This window comes from Pan troglodytes, chromosome 5 (assembly GCF_028858775.2).
Source record: "Pan troglodytes isolate AG18354 chromosome 5, NHGRI_mPanTro3-v2.0_pri, whole genome shotgun sequence".
In the NCBI taxonomy this organism is placed as follows: Eukaryota; Metazoa; Chordata; class Mammalia; order Primates; family Hominidae; genus Pan; species Pan troglodytes.
In genome coordinates, this window is record NC_072403.2 from 34279455 (window position 1) to 34296518 (window position 17064).

The following is a 17064-nucleotide window of genomic DNA, read 5'->3' on the forward strand; positions in this document are numbered from 1 at the left end:
TGCGTTCTGCACTTTAATGCTATTGAGAAACCATGGAGATACAGTTGGCTTTTTTTGTTTTTTGTTTTCTTGATCACTACAGGCAATCTCTCACATACCCAAAGCCACAGGTGGAGTATTTCTCCATCAATTGTATTCTTCTCCCCATAATTGGTGCTTAGGATTTACCTCCTGGTCTTATGCCACCATGAACTGTCTTTATCCTTAATGCATAGCACAGTGCCTGGCCCACTGTCAGTGCTCCATAAATGTTTTCTGGGCAAATAAATATATTCTCCCCTCCTATATCCCCTTTCACTTCATCAAGCCATGGTAAGGACAGGGAAAGGAACACAGAAGGGAAAATACACTCTTTCTTCTTGTCCCCCAAACCACCCCTGTTCCCAGGATGTATATGCATTACCCTATGTTCCCAGCCAGTCCTCCCATCTCTTCCTATCTCCTCTCCCAAACTGCTACAGATTACAGACACTTCTTATTTTTAAAATGCCTAGAAGACTTAGAAGTCTGGACTTACCACAAAATTATGAACGCATCTTCAATGTTTTGTTTACCTGATTTATTCGATTAAATGCAAATTTGGTGTCATCTGATATCCTAGCAGGGAACAAATACTTGATAGACATCTGACAAATTAAATAGAATAAACTATTTAAAATGATCTTTACTGAAGCACTGCAGTACAGTGAATAACGTTCAAATCCTGTGGCCTCTCTAAGCGTTAATGACCATAGTACTCCTCTTATAGGTGTTATGATTATACAAGGTAACGCATATAAAAAGCTTAGCGCAGTACCTGGCCCATAGCAATTATTACATAAATATCAATGAGCAGGTATTATTAGTAAAGTAGTATTAGTAAATTGAATATCTTCATTTCATAGAGGAAACAGACCCAACAAAAGAAAATATTGACTTTATATGTTAATAGTCAGTAGACAGTTGAAAATACTAGAAGAAATATTCAAGAAAATCCAGGACAGACTGTGACCAGTGGTGACCTCCCATTTGTGTACTGAAGCCCATCTCTAGATACCACCAGGGGTGTCCCCCTGAACATCCCAACAACAGCTCAAAAGCAACATTAAAGATTGGATTCAGATTTCCAGGGTGATATGAAACAGGCCAATTTATGATTAATTACCAAATTGACTCCAAACATTTGGCATTGGGAGATGATATATAAAAGGGGATAAAGAGAAAGACATGGCCAGCTGCAAATACAAGACAAAAATCTCAGTGGACCAGAAACACAAACACAGAGTAGTTAGTGGAGCTGATGACTTGACTGCAGAAACAGTCAAAGACATCCTAGAATTCAACTCCTGGGGGATTAAATGTGGTGTGTCTCAGGTTGTAGGGAACCAGGCTCACTGTTTCATTCCAGGACCTGCAGTGGACTTCCACACTCATGAAAGGGAGACGGAAAAATAAAAGGTAGTTGACTGCTGACTCAGCTTATGACTTTATCAGCAACTAAGGCCCAGGAGGCAAGGGACAAGGAGAGACTCATTACTAGTAACTAACCTATTTATTTGCTCATTTAGTCAATAAATGTTCATTGAGCACCCGTAACATACCAGGTACTTGGCTGGGCACTAGGGCTACAATGGTGAAAAAGACGGGACCAGGCCCTGTTTTGCTGGAGCATACATTTTAACGGGGAAGACAAACCAAAAATAAAAGCAACAACAAAAATAAGTAAGGAGGCAAATAAAATAATTATGAGTTGTGATGATTACTGAGGATAATAAACTAGGCACTGAGTGACCAAATAAATGAACAGCCTATTTAGATGGGGTAGTGGGAAGTGAGGTAACATTTAAGCCGAGCCCTTAAGTGCAAAAGAAGTGAGCCATACAGAATAGGGATGAGGGAGGGGAAGAGCACTCTGGACTATCCAAAGGCCCTGAGGAAGTGCATGCTGCCATCAAAGACAGGAAAGGAGGCTGGAGTGTCTACAGTCATGTGGCAGAAGAGTGGCAAAATATTAGGCTGGCAAGCCAAGCAGGAGTCAGATCATGTAGGGCATAGGAGTTAGGATTTTATAAATGCAATGAGAAACCACTGAAGGCTTTAAGAAAGGGAGTGACAAGGCTGAATTCTGTACCGAGAAGCTCTGCTACTGGATGGAGAATGAGCTGAGGGAATGAGGGTAGAGGCAAAAGTGGAAGCAGAAAGCAAGAGTAGAAGCAGAAGAGGCAAGAGTTAAAAAAAGGGTAAAGTGGAGGGGGTGAAGACTATTGCACTGAATCTAGAAAGACTTCCACTTAGTTTAGATGTTACTGTACAAGTGAAAGGAGAAAGAGCTTAACCTTTGTAAAAGCAGTTCAGTCACTGGACAATCAATTTATGGAGCTGAGCTAAGAGCTTGGAATATAGAGGTGTTTATAGCTCATGAGGACATAGTTACAATACAATAAAATAAAAGCCATAATTTTAAAAATGTATACAAGGTATACCCCTGGAGGAAGTGGAAGAGCTCATCCTAAATACAAGATTAAGTTTTTATGCATTGCCTGTAATCCACAAAGGAATTCATTTCACATATATTTACTAAGTGTTTATGAGGTGTCAGACAGCAAAGAGTGAAACAATGCAGAATTTGATGTGTCCCCACTGTCCTTCACTGAAATAAAAACATGGCAGAAAGAGCATAAAAGAGAATGTTTTCATTCATGAGAATGTTTTCATTCACGTCAGCATAATTAGCAACAGCAACAAAGAGATCATGTAAATCACAAATCATGTGTGTTGTAAAATAAATCTCAAAGGATACCAATTACGATGACAAGAAAACAGAAGAAGACCTTAAATACCATGAGGGAACAGTCAAATCCAGAAATGGGGATGCACTACAGGAAGACTGGAAGAGCCTCCTTTTCAACAAGGCAATGGGATGGGAGGAAGGGAGGCAAAGAGTAAAATTGCCCTAGGTTAAGACTCAACTACATGCAGTGAGTGGTCTATGATTGGATCCTAGTTGGTACAAACAGGTATAAAAGACATCTGTGGGACAACAGGGGGTGGAAGGATTTAAACATGAACTAGGTGTTAGGTGAAGCGCCTACACTTAGTTGGGTGTGCTAATAATCTTGTGGTTATGTAGGGAAATGTCCCTAATTTTTAGAGATGCATTAGAAACTAGAGGTGACAAGTTATGAGGTTGGTGGTTTTTACAATATTTAAAGAAAACATATGCGACAAACATTGCATAATGTTGACTTATTAAATAAAAGTTACGTGTATATAGGTAATAAGGCTTTTGACAGGGAGAGACCCTTCTCTACCTCTGGACCTCGGTTTCGCCGCAAAGCTCCGACCTCTCTAGGGGTCTCTCCCACCACCCTGTGAAAGGGCTACCTAGCTTGCCTTAGGTAGATAGCAAGGGAAGGGTCCCTGGAGAGCCTGCCCCCGCCCATGATTTAGTGTCTTATCCCCACATAACATAAAACTAAGCCTGGGGAAAAAACCAGGTTGCAGGCACCGATAAGGGAACTAGCACAGGGTGTTGTGCCTAGAGATATGCCCACGGCTGCATAGATAGAAAAACCTCGGGGCCATTTGGATAAAAACTTGCACAGAACCTCCAGCTCACTCAGATAAGGGAACAAGGCCTGACACATAATGCCTTTGTCCTTTGTATAGTCAGCAGGTTCCCAGGAAAAGTTTCTTCTCCTTTTGTGGGTATGGACACGGTGGGCTCTGGTAGGTTCCGGCAGGCGCTCTACTTTCCTTTATTAGGACTATAAGCCCAGCTTCTGTGAATCATCACCTCAGCCCCTGATTGGTCCGGGGCCAAACTTTCACTTCGGCTTCTGATAGGTCCTGGGCCAAGCTAAGCAGCAGCTATGAATCATCATTTCAGCTCCTGATTGGTCCCGGACCAAGCTGAGTCAAGCGTTCGCCAGGACAGCCCGCAGACTAAGCGCATTCCCTCTCCTTTCCAGTCCATAAAAACCCCAGAACGGGCCCCATAATGGGTACTCCCGGTCGGGACCCCTTCTCTGCTGGCAGAGAGCTTTTTCCTTTCGCTTATTAAACTTTCGCTCTAACCTCACCTTTGTGTCTGCGCTCCTTTATCGTCTTGGAGGCAGGACAAAGAACTCCGGGCGTTATCTCAGACAAAGAAAGACTGTTTAATCTTCAGGATAAGGGGCGGGACCTCCACCTACTCCACGGGGGCTTCAGGCCAGTGAATGTGTAGGGGCGGGGGTCACGCCTGCGCAGACGTTCCCTCCCCGCCTACTCCAAGGCACAGACCTGAAATCTTCTGGGAACCTGGCGGGTCGCGACAAGGGGCCAAGACTCACCTTCGGGGCACCGGCAAGCTACGGAACAGGTGGCGGGGCTGCAGCACCCCAATGACCGATCAACCGCAAAGGCCGGAAATGCGTCAGCCGTTCTGAGCCCACTGGCTGAAGCCAGGCAACTCTTTCCTTCCTAGGAATTCCAGAGGTGGCTGCTTCTTGGTGACTCCCTTATTGCAAACCCCGGGGCCAAAAATCCCAGTCCCACTGGGTGCGAGGCAGAGAAATCCGGCGAGGCATTTCTATGGGGAGCGGCCCCCAGCATTTAGGAGTTAGATGGTCATCGAGACGCAAAACATTAGAGCCGGAAGGTGTTAGGAAGATATAAACGTAGAGAGCGAGTAACAGGAGGCAATTCCACGGCCAAACAGGTTTATTTACAGGAAAAGCCTGCGAAGAGTTCCAGTTAGGAATCTGGCTGAGATCCTGATCGCTTACAAGCTGAGGCTTTTATAATAAAATTTCTGTTGGGGAGGGGTTGGGGAAGTGCTGGCTAGTTGGAACTGTTTGGACACTTTCCAACTGGGGACAGATGTGGTTAGGGCCGTTAGGCTCTGTTGCGGTTAGAGCTGTTATGCTCTGTTGAAGCTATGGACGGGGTTGACATTTGCTTTGTTTCTTGAGAACACAGTCATCAAGGTTGTAAAATGGCATCACTATTGTTAGTCCTCACAGAAGGGACTTCATACTTTTTCTGTCTCTAATACTTACCTATTCTTCCCCGAGTCTGTCCACTTCCTCTGGTCTCTTTGACATCACAAAGGAGAGATGGTAATGGTGGGGACGAGAATACAGAGTTGTTTTTGTTGTGGTTTTGTTATTTTGTGTTTTACACTCAAACCTCTGTCTTCTGGAATCCCAAAGTCTAGAAGAAGAACGTGTAAACAAGTAACTGCGTAAAACAGACGTGCATGTGAAATGCAGTAAAATAAAATAAGTGCTTGTAAATCGATGAGAATAGCCTCTGGAACATGCTAAGTACGTATGTAGGAAATAAATGTATGTATTAGTTTGAATTCGTGGCGTGGAAGAGAGAGGAAAACTAATGGGGCAAAACAAGACTCAGCAGGAATCTGCCAGTGTACACTGGAAAAGGAGCAAAGGAAATAAATTTCTGGGAGAGGGAATCAAATGTACAAAAGCAGAACTGGGGTGAAATCCTTTGGTACATCCAAAGAACTGGGCTGATCAGCATGACTGGAGAGTGGTATATGTGGCAGGGGCACCAGCTCTTACTTTTTTTGGATCCCTAACCAAGGAATTTGAGCAGTCTGATCAAATTTACATCTAGAAATGTTATCTTGGCAGCCATGTGGGGATGGACTGTAAGGAAATGAGACTACAGGCAGGGAGACCAGCTAGGAGACTACTACAAGAATCCAGGGTAGAGAGAGTGAGGGCCTGAATCAAGGCAGTAGCAATAGAAATAGAGAAGACAGATAATACATGTTAAGAGGTTGAATTGATTTTTTACAACTCATTCATTAATTATATAGATTCCCATTGAATGCGATCTTTGTGCCAAGGGCTTGCTGGATATAATAATAATGAAGGACACAAGGTCCTCATCCTCATGGGGTTTATAATGTAACAAGGAATACAGACAGAAAGAGACCCAGCTTATACAATTCAAGAGACCCTATTTGAGAAAAGGAATACAAAATTACAAGTACAAACATAGATATGAAAATGGAGACTTAAGTCAGGTGTAATAGCTCACGCCTGTAATCCCAACACTTTGAGAGGCCAAGATGGGAGGATCTCTTGAGTCCAGGAGTTCAAGACAAGCCTGGGCGACATAGTGAGACTCTGTCTCTGCAAAAAATAAAAAATATTAGCCAGGCACAGTTACTCATGCTATTAGTTTCAGCTACTGGGGAGGCTGAGCAGGGAGAATCACCAGCTGCAGTAGCCATGATCGTGCCACTGCACTCTAGCTTGAGTGACAGACTGAGACCCTGTCTCCAAAATTAAATAAATAAATAAATAAAGAAGGAAAAAGAAAAAAAACAAAAATGGAGATTTAGAATGGAAAATAGGCCAGGCGTGGTGGTTCACGCCTATAATCCTAGCACATTGGGAGGCTGAGGCAGGCAGATTGCATGAGCTCAGGAGTTCAAGACCAGCCTGGGCAACGTGGCGAAACCCCATCTCTACCCAAAATACAAAAATTAGCCAGGCATTGTGGCACATGCCTGTGGGTCTGAGGTGGGAGGACTGCTTGAGCCTGGAAGGTGGGGTTTTCAGTGAGCTGAGATTGTGCCACTGCACTCCAGCGTGGATGACAGAGTGAGATCCCATCTCAAAAAATAAATAAATAAATATAGAATGGAAAATACATTCTTTACATCACATTACAATTTTTTTTGTAATTGTAATGATAATTACAATTACACAACGAGACAGAACAGGGTCTCGTTCTGTCAACTAAGCTGGGGTGGAGTGGTGTGATCACTGCAACCTTAAACTCCTGTGCTCAAGCAATCCTCTTGCTTCTGCCTCCCAAAATGCTGGGATTAAAGGTGTGAGCTGCTGCCACCACATCCAGCTATACTACAAATTTTAAAGTCTTCCAAATATCACAAACAAAAATCAGAAAAATAACAAAATATTTTTATTATTTAACTGCCTGACTCCTCTATAGTAACTCTCCCCTAATTTGTTGGCTTTATGTTCTTGGACTGCTTCTTTGTATGTTAATTTCATAATTTAAATTTTTCTAGAAAGAATAAAAAGTTAATGTAGCCATTCCTCTAGCATGGTTGATCAAAAGCTTTTTAAAATTGTTGACATTTGAGTAAACTTCTATCAAGTTTCTTTCAATTATGAGCTACAAGATTTCAGGACATTCAAATTTTTTTATATGGGGACTAATCTGAGAATCTCTGTGTTGATGACACATTAACTAGTTGGTCTTAGATGTCCTCATTGTCAATGGCATATTATGATGTCTTTGTCAATATCAGTATTTTATGTAAAATGTGCAAGAAATTTAAATCTCTTTTCAATGTGTTCAGTGATTCACTTTTCTTCACTAGAGAATTAATCCAAGAGCATATTTTTTTACTGTATTCAAAGTTTAGCTTTTTTTCTTAATGACTTGCTGATTTCATATAATTTGACATTGTTTCTTTTGTTATAATTTGCTTCCTGATGTCAGAATAATTTCCATTGATTTTATTATCTTTATTTCTTTTGTTTCTCACATTCCATTAATTTTTTTTGGCAGGGGAGTGGGGAAGGAGTCATGCTCTATTTCCCAGGATGGAGTGCAGTGGCTTGATCTCAGCTCACTGCAACTTCTGCCTCCCAGGTTCAAGCAATTCTCATACCTCGAGTATCTGGGATTACAGGCATGTGCCACCACGCCTGGCAAATTTTGTATTTTTAGTAGAGACGGGGTTTCGCCGTGTTGGCCAGGCTGGTCTCAAACTCCTGACCTCAGGTGATCTGCCTACCTCGGCCTTCCAATGTGCTGGGATTACAGGCATGAGCCACCACGCCTAGCCTCCATTAATTTTTAAATTTAAATTTGCTCTCAGTTCTTTAATAAATTATTGAATTTTGTAATTTAGCATTTATTGCTTAAATCATGCCAAAATATCTTTTCAAATTGTAGTTAAAATGACTTATTTCTAAGATAGTGTCCCCTTACCAGATGCTAAAATTCTCTATTGTTATTTCAGTGCCACTCAACAAGAGAAAAATAAGAGATGGGGAGTCAGAAATGGAAACAAACAGTGGTTTAAACACCTGTTGCTAAAATATCCATTTTTTCCCCTCAAATTTTGCAGGCATATGAACCATGTAAACACATTGCTAGGTATCATTCCAGGCCAGGGCATTTGAAGAAACTGCAAGTGTAGAATCCATTTTTTCCCCTCAAATTTTACAAGCATATGAACCATGTAAACACATTGCTAGGTATCATTCCAGGCCAGGGCATTTGAAGAAACATGCAAATGTAGAATCACTTACACTTTATAGACTTAATCATAAACCCACTTCTGAATAAGTTAAGTGCTGCAGTGGAAATAGGTAGGAATCTGATGACTGTTACAGTAATTACAATACCCACCTTTAATTTATCACAGCCTAATTGGAAATAATATTGTATCACTTCACATTTTAGTCTTAGTTGCATATTTAACAATTTACATTTCACATATAGACAGAAACTTATGACACTATTATTCCTTTGCTCTTGCCCATTGATATGGTTTTGCTGTGTCCCCACCCAAATGTCATCTTGAATTGTTCCCATAATCCCCACATGTGGTGGGAGGGGCCCAGTGGGAAATAATTGAATCATGGGGGCGGTTTTCTCCTTGCTATTCTCATGATACTAAGGTCTCATGAGATCTGAGGTTTTATAAGGGGTTTCCCCCTTCACTCTGTTCTCTTCTTCTCTCTCCTGCTGCCATGTGAAGAAGAACATGTTGCTTCTCCTTCTGCCATGATTGTAAGTTTCCTGAGGTCTCCCCAGCCATGCTGAACTGTGAGTCAATTAAACCTCCTCTCTTTATAAATTACCCAGTCTTGGGTATTTCTTTATAGCAGCATGACAACAGACTAAAACACCCATCTTTTGTAGTATTCTTATATATTTTACTTCTCTGTACATTATAACTGCCAGCTTAAAATGATATTATTTTTGCTTTAAATGATCACTTGTTTTTTAAGGAAATTAACTAAAAAGCAAGGCTTTTATATTCACATACATATTCACCATTCTGATGCTCTTAATTCCTTCTTGTAGATCTGAGTTTTCAGCTGTCACTTCCCTTCAGACTGAAGTTTTTTGTTTTTCTTTAGGGTTTGGTTTTGCTTTTGGTTTGGTTGGTTGGCTTGCAGTGCAGGTGCAAGTCTGCTGGAGAAGTATTTTTCAGCTTTCATTTAATAGAAAATGTCTTTATTTCACTCTTATTTTTGAAGGACATTTCCACTGGATTTAAAATTCTGGGTTAGGAGTTACAAGAGAAAGATGGCAGAATAGGAAGTATTAGCCCTGTTCCCCTGCAGAAACGCTGATTAACAATTATATATGGATCAATATATCCTTATGAGAATTCCAGAATCAAGTTAAAAAGTTGCAGTACCCCAGGTGAGCTCAAATCCAAAACAGCTACATTGAAATTTCACTTTACACAATGTCTTAGTCTATTCAGGCTGCTGTAACAAAATACCTTAAACTGAGTAATTTATAAACAATAGAAATTCGTTGCTCACAGTCCTGAAGGCTGAGAAGTACAAGGTCAAGGCAATAGCAGATTTGGCATAGAGTGAAAGCTTCTCTCTACTTTATAGACATGGTGCCTTCTATGTGTCCTCTTCTGGTGGATGGGGCAAACAGGCTCCCTCTAGCCTTTTCTTATAGGGCACTAACCCCATTCATGAGGGCAGAACTCTCATTACCTAATCACTCCCAAGTCCTCACCTTTTAATGCCATCACCTTAGGGGCTAGGTTTAAACATAAGAATTTTGGGGGAACACAAACTTCAGACCATAGGACTCATGTCAGCCCTTCCCCCAAGTGCGCACAGCTCAGAGCTAGGAGAGAATGTCTTGGCTTATGACTTCTTCCTTGGGAGAAAGAAAAAATTGGAGCATGCATCCTCTGTTCTGGCTCTTTGGAGGATGGCCCAAGGGACTGGCTTCTATCTTACCTCATTTGGAGAGCTGATGGAACTGTCATGGTTTGGATGCCTGGGGGCTGCTAAAAACAAAGAAAAGTTGGGGTAGCTTACAACCTGCATAAACAACCCTGAGAAATGGCGTGGGCAAAAGAATGGTCAGGGCTTTGCATTGTTGGCATACACTGTAAGATGTGTAGGAACACAAAAGGCCCTAGAAGGAATGTTCTTCTAATATTTTTTTTTAGAATTTAGGTAGAAAACATATTTATAATGACTTTGAAATAGTACAGTTGTTTTTGAGGACCACAGATGCATTGGAAGAAGGCAATGGAATTGGGTGATTATGAATGTAAGGCAAAGTGAAAAATTCAGAGACATCCCTGACACCATATAAAGAGTCTCCTTCAGCCAGAAAGGCAGCAAAGGCTGAGGATCAGGCCTGGAGCTCAACTGAATGTGTGGCAGAGCTCGAGAAAAGATGTCACATCCAGCAGGCCTGCTAAGCTAATGCCAGAGAGCTAATTGGAAAGGAATGGAACTCTGTGATTTAGGATAGGGATATCTAGGCCAAAGCACCAAAAAGTCTCGACTCCTCAGATTCTCCTGAACCCTGTGGACCTTCAAAAGTATCCCATTCCTCCCTAGTGTTCTCTACTTGCTTGAAGATGATGTGCCTGCTCAGGACACACCCCACCACCACACCTGGACACTACGTTAGTTCCTAAGGTTACATCACAGCAAAATCTGGCTAGATAAGTACTGGGTCTGCAAAGGGAGTAAAAACACTATCTACCAAAGTTGCAGTAGGACCTAGCCAACATGTAGTGTCAGAACCTAGGAACACACATATATAATTGGATCCTAAGAGAGCTGGATCAACAGGAATCTGATATATAAAGTTGGATAAGAAAGAGTGTATCAAGATAGAGGCACTCTACTATGATTTAATATTCTGGCAAGGGCCCTGGGAGATGTTGCTTATATACAGATGGCTATTGTTTGATCCATAATACTTTTTTAAAAATCAAGGGTAAGTGATAAGGCTGAGGGCAACTATCATAATAAAACATCTCAAGTCCTTCTGCAGTTTTTGGACTACAGCTAGTTCTCAGAACTGGCTGTGTCCCGAAGAGGAAAGACCATGTAGCACTAAACCAAATAGCATATGGAACATTTCTCCAAGTCTTCTACAGAGAGACTGCAGTCAGGACATTTATTTAGTTAGATATATATTGGAGAAAGGGGGAATATCCAAAGCTTTTTAGGATGAACCTTTTACACAGTGTGAGTTGACATTGATACCTAGGTACCCAGAGTGTCATTGTGGCCCCCTGTTAGGATGTGGTCATATAGGGGCCAGATAAGAAATAAAGTTCTGGCCCAGATAAGGCTCATAGTGGGTCCACAGACACTCTCTGCCTGCATTGATCATTTCTCTCATTTCTGAATATAAAACTGGAATGAGCATATTTGAGTTGGAGTAACCCCATATTGATCATTTGGGCTAGGGTTTATTATAGAATTATTGTACTGGAAAAAGCCAAGTGGTAGTTTCTGAAACTGCTACCCATTCCCCAAACAAAAGAGTACTCAGAAAAAAATTTTTTGCATCCCAATGGGAGTGGAAAGGTTAATATCAATCTTAAAGATGAAAAGAATGAAGGGTGGTAGACATGATCATCCCCCACCTTTTCTCACCAGCCCCCTACAAAGCCAGGCAGACTCTAAAGAATGACAGTTAACTACTGCAAACTCAACCAACTAGTAGCCCCAGTTGCAGCTACAATGCTATATGCTGCATATTTTCTTTTCTTTTTTTTTCTTTCTTTTTTTTTTTTTTTTTTTTTTGAGACGGAGTCTCGCTCTGTCGCCCAGGCTGGAGTGCAGTCGCGGGATCTCGGCTCACTGCAAGCTCTGCCTCCCGGGTTCGCGCCATTCTCCTGCTGGGACTACAGGCGCCCACCACCATGCCCGGCTAATATTTTGTATTTCGTTTAGTAGAAACGGGGTTTCACCGTGTTAGCCAGGATAGTCTTGATCTCCTGACCTCATGATCCGCCCGCCTCGGCCTCCCAAAGTGTTGGGATTACAGGTGTGAGCCACTGTGCCTGGCCTATATGCAGTATATTTTCTATAACAGATTAATATGACCTCAGGTATATAATGTGTAGTCATTGATTTGGTAAATGCATTCTTTTCCATCCCTCTTAGAAAGGAGGAACAAAAGCATGAAAAGATGGACAAAGGTTTCCATTTCTGGTTGTTTCCCAGGGGCTATGTTATCTCTCCTGCCCCTTATCATATTATAGTCAGAAGGGATCTGGACTAAAGATACAATTCTAAGGGTGTTATATTGGTTCACTCTACTGATAATGTATTATTCAGACCACATGAGCAAAATGTGATATGTTGGAGGCCTTGATAAGATACATTTTCTACAGAAGCAGGGAAATATATTCAATGAAGATGTAAATGGAAAGGTAGGGCTGTCACACGGGTTTTTTGGCCTCCTTTTTCTAAGACATCAGCAGACAAGAAAAGGAGTCACTACCTTGGCAGGAGTTGATGGTTCCAATATATCTTCAATGATATATTCAATGAAGAATTATCATAGTTCTATCAGATCCACCAAGATATCAGATTGGATGGGTCCAGCAACAGTGCATCATAAGATGTGTGTGGTATGTTCAGCACTGGACATGTGCAGGACTAGAGGACAAATAAGCTTTCTGAGTAGGTGGCCCACATGTTCCTGTCATCCATCTCAACCACACTAGCACCTATCTTTGAGCTCATCCCTGTGACTATCTGAGTGTGTGATAGTTGTGATTGGTGGAGGTTCCTTATGACTAATTGACAAAGGAGGAAAAATACTGAGTTTGGATTATTTGGATTAAGTATCATGGTATGTTACTAAAGGCTGAAAATGGATGGTGGCTATCTTAGAACTCCTCTCAGACGTGATCCTGGCATTAGTAGTCAAGGGAATTCCACCCAGTGGGCAGAGTTTTGAATGGTACACCTAGTTAGGTGCACTTAGTTATCTTTGTGGCTACAGGTAAAAATATATATAGTACATTTAGGGTAATGATGAATGTCTTGTCTGATTTTTAGGGAACTAGAAGAAAAAAATTGGGCCAGACATGGTGGCTCACGCCTGTAATCCCAGCACTTTGGGATGCCAAGGCAGGTGGATCACTTGAGGTCGGGAACTCCAGATCAGTCTGGTCAACATGGCAAAACCCGTTCTCTAATAAAACTACAAAAAAAAAAAAGAAAAGAAAAAATTAGCCGGCATGGTGGCATGTACCTGTAGTCCCAGCTACACAGGGGGCTGAGGCAAAAGAATTGCTTGAACCTAGGAGGCAGAGGTTGCAGTGAGCTGAGATTGCACCATTGCACTCCAAGCTGGGCAACGCAGTGAAACTGTGTCTCAAAAAAAAAAAAAAAAGAAAAGAAAAGAAAAGAAAAATGATTGGAAGATTGAAAACAAAGAGGTCTGGGAAAGAGTCATGTGGATGGACCTATAAGAGTGGGAAGAAAGTCCAAAGATCTCTGTTGTACACATTAAAACTCATTATAGAATATTCACCATGGAAAAGGCAATGAACAAATAAGCAGACAGAATGACCTTGCTGGTTTATATTAACCAGCCTCCATCATTAGCTACCCCAGTGCTGGCAGGATGGACTCATGGACAAGGTAAACATAGCAGCAGAGATGGAGGCTATCTATGCCTAACAGCATGGTCCCTCCCCGCTCAGTGGTGCCTGGCTACAACTGAATGTCCAACTTACTTGCAACAAAAATTAATATTGAGTATTGATATGATACAACATCATGAGGGGACCAATCCCATCAGTGGCAAGTGATTCATCTTGACTAGAATTAACACATATTCTAGGTGTGGGTTTGCCTTTTCTGGTCATAGGACTCAGCTAGTACTATTATCCAAGAACATACAGAATCATTGATCCACTGACATAGGATCTGGCATAACTTTACATGGGTTCAAAGGAGGTGTAGCAGTGAGCACATGACCATGGGATCCACTGGTTCTATCACACACTTAGCCACCAGGAACATGCTGGCCAGATAGAGCAATGGAACAACCTTTGAAAGCATAGCTAAAGTGCCAACTTACATATGATACCCTGAAACAATGGGGTGTCATCCTCCAGAGCAAAGTATAAACACCCTAAGACAATAATTATTATGTAGTGTTTGTTTCCTAGTATGCAACTATGCATGCCTGGGAACAAAGGAGTAGAGGTAGAAGTAGCTCTGAATTCCCTCACTCCTAGAGACCCACATAGGGAAAGACGTGCTTTCTATGTACCCTCTTGATTCTAGGCTCCGTGAGTTCAAAAGTCTTTATTCCTAGAAGAACACTTTCACCATGACAAACAGGGAGTCCCTGTAAATGGAAAGGTAGGGCTGCCACACAGATTTTTTTGCCTCCTTTTTCTGACATCAGCACACAAGAAGTGGAGTCACCACCCTGGCAGAAGTTGATGGTTCCAATATCAAGAGAAGGTAAGGCTGCTGTTACACAGTGGGGACAGGGAAAAATGAAGTTTGTCACTCAAGTTATCCATTAGGTGTTCTCTTGCTTCTTGCTTCTCCTCAGTACAATCTTTTTTTTTTTTTTTTAAACTGAGTCTCACTCTGTCTCCCAGGCTGGAGTGCAGTGTGCAATGGCGTGATCTCAGCTCACTACAACCTCTGCCTCCCAGGTTCAAGCAATTCTCATGTCTCAGCCTCCTGAGTAGCTGGGATTACAGGCACCCACTACCACACCCGCTAATTTTTGTAGTTTTAGTAGAGACGGGGTTTCACCATGTTGTCCAGGCTAGTCTTGAACTCCTGACCTCAAGTGATCCACCCATCTCAGCCTCTCAAAGTGCTGGGATTACAGGTATGAGGCACGGCACTCAGCCTCCTCGGTACAGTCTTTATTATTAAATGGACAAGTGCAGCAGCCACAATTGAGAAGAACATAGTTACCAGAGTGTTTTGGTCACCTACAAGGTAAACTACCTAAATGAACAAAGATGATAGTAAAGGATGAGGGGAATCTAGAATGGATAGTAGAGGAGAGAGACAGTAAATATCCTTTATGACTTTAAGATATGCTACAACACTAGGAACTGTAAATCTTTCTACTAATCTATTCTTATAAATTTCCTCAGAAAGAAAGAATAATTCTGGAATAGTTATTTCCATTTCTTACTATACCAAACGAACAGGAGAGTAGGTAGCTGATGTCTCTTAATTGAGCCTGTCTCTGGGAATTTTCCTTGGTCAAAAAGTTGCCTCACAGAAGGTTACCTTCCTTCCACCTTATACCCCTTATATCAAGGCAAGGCAATTCTTAAGGACTGTCCCATCCCTTGAGCTCCTGAGAGGATCAGCTGGAGCCTCTCTTGTAACTGCACCACAGTTCAACTACTCTGCCTAGCCCTATTTCTTTAACTTCTTGTGAGTGTTATTCCTGAAAGCACAGCTCAGTAAAATTCTTGCTTAAAAATCCCAGAGTAACCTTATCTCTGATACCCTCTCTTGTTCACTCCACCTCAGCCAATCTGGCTCCCTTGCTGTTTCCTCTACTGGGAACACTCTTCCTTAGATATGCACAGGGCTAACCCCTTCATCTCCTTCAGATCTTGGCCAGAATGTCACTAGACTTACACCATCTTATTTATATTGCAGTTAGCCCCCTCTCATGCCAGGACTTCTGATCTCTCTACCCTGATTTTCTTCTTTTTCTTCCTCTCCTTCCCCTTTTTAAAAATCGCAGTGCTTATCAACTTCCATTCCAGTTTATGTATTTATTTATTCTGCTTAATTCTTTTCTTTGTTTTTGTTTATTTTATTTTATTTTTTTTGGCCCAGTCTCCCCTGGAACATTAGCTCTATGAGAACAGGGGTCTTTACCTTTTATTGCCCTTGTTATATCCTGAGCATCTAAAGCTATGTCTGGCCTAGACTAGTCTATTAACATTTTTGTTTATGTACAAGAGCTCCTACAGGGTAAGTACTTTGAAGCTGCTGGGCCAATGTGTGTATCATTTTCAGGTTTACCATATATTTCAACTTTACTATATATTTCAAAATTGCTTTTTTAGATGAGTGTACCAATTTATAGTCCCAGCAACTGTGTATGACAGTCTCAAAATTTTCACATTCTTATCAGCAAATGTTATTACTCAGGTGTTGGTATAAAATGATTTAAAATTTGCCTTTATTTAATTGCTAATGATTAACTGTATATGCTTATGTTTATTGGTCATTCGAGATTCCTCTCTGGGAATTGCCTGTGCATATTTTTTGCCATTTTTTTTCTGTATGATTGTTGGCTTTTTTCTCTCTTATTCATTTGTAGATGTTCATTATATATTCAGTGGACTGATCCTTTGTTGACTATATGTGTTGCAAATATCTTCTCCCAACCTTTTAATTTAATTGTCTTTTCCATTAGTTTCTAGTATCTTTTGATATAGTTTTAATTTTTAATGAGGTCAAATTTATTTATTGTTTTCCTTATAGTTTGTATGTTTGTGCAGTTTAAAAGAAATCTTGTTTTACTTGAGCTCATAAAAAAATGATTCTATAGAAGCAAACTTGTGAATAGAAAAAAGAGCAATTATTCTAAATTTTCTTTTAAAAGTCTGAAAGTTAGCTGATTGGAACTGATTTTTTGTGCAACATATAAAGTAGAAACCCAATTTTATTTTATTTTTCCATTTAGATATCCAAATATTACAGTACTATTTGTCAAGTAGCTCCTTTATTCCTCACTGATTTGTAATGCAATTTCCACCGTATATCAAGCATCCACACATACATGTTTGTTGCTCAGTCCTCAGTTCTGTTTCATTGGTCTATTTGTCTGTAGTTGTGCCAATACTATATTGTCTTAGCTGCTATAATTTTATAATAAATTATATAGGGCAAGTTTCTGCAGCTCCTTCATTTGTTTTAAAAATGTCTTGGATTCGTGACTCTTTCATTATTCCATATACATTTAAAATCAACTAGTCAAATTCCACTGAGCACAATTGGAATCTTGATTTGCTTTGTACTGAATTTGTGTATCAATTTAGGAAGGAATGAT

At 40.9% G+C, this 17064-nt stretch overlaps 1 protein-coding gene across 12 annotated transcripts in view; it reads right to left on the reverse strand.

Moving 5' to 3' along the window:
- Positions 1-17064, reverse strand: part of ZSCAN31 (zinc finger and SCAN domain containing 31) — a 41320-nt gene that overhangs the window by 18442 nt on the left and 5814 nt on the right. For 2 of the 12 annotated variants that reach the window (XR_010157943.1, XR_010157942.1), the window contains exon 1: positions 4314-4402. The exons of 2 other annotated variants lie outside the window; for them this stretch is intronic. The gene's annotated coding sequence lies outside the window, so the exon portion shown is untranslated. Of the gene's footprint in view, positions 1-4061; positions 4768-5021; positions 5176-17064 lie in introns of those variants that run through there. 8 more of the 12 variants (XM_009450738.5, XM_009450735.5, XR_008548446.2 and 5 more) reach the window with 7 other exon arrangements.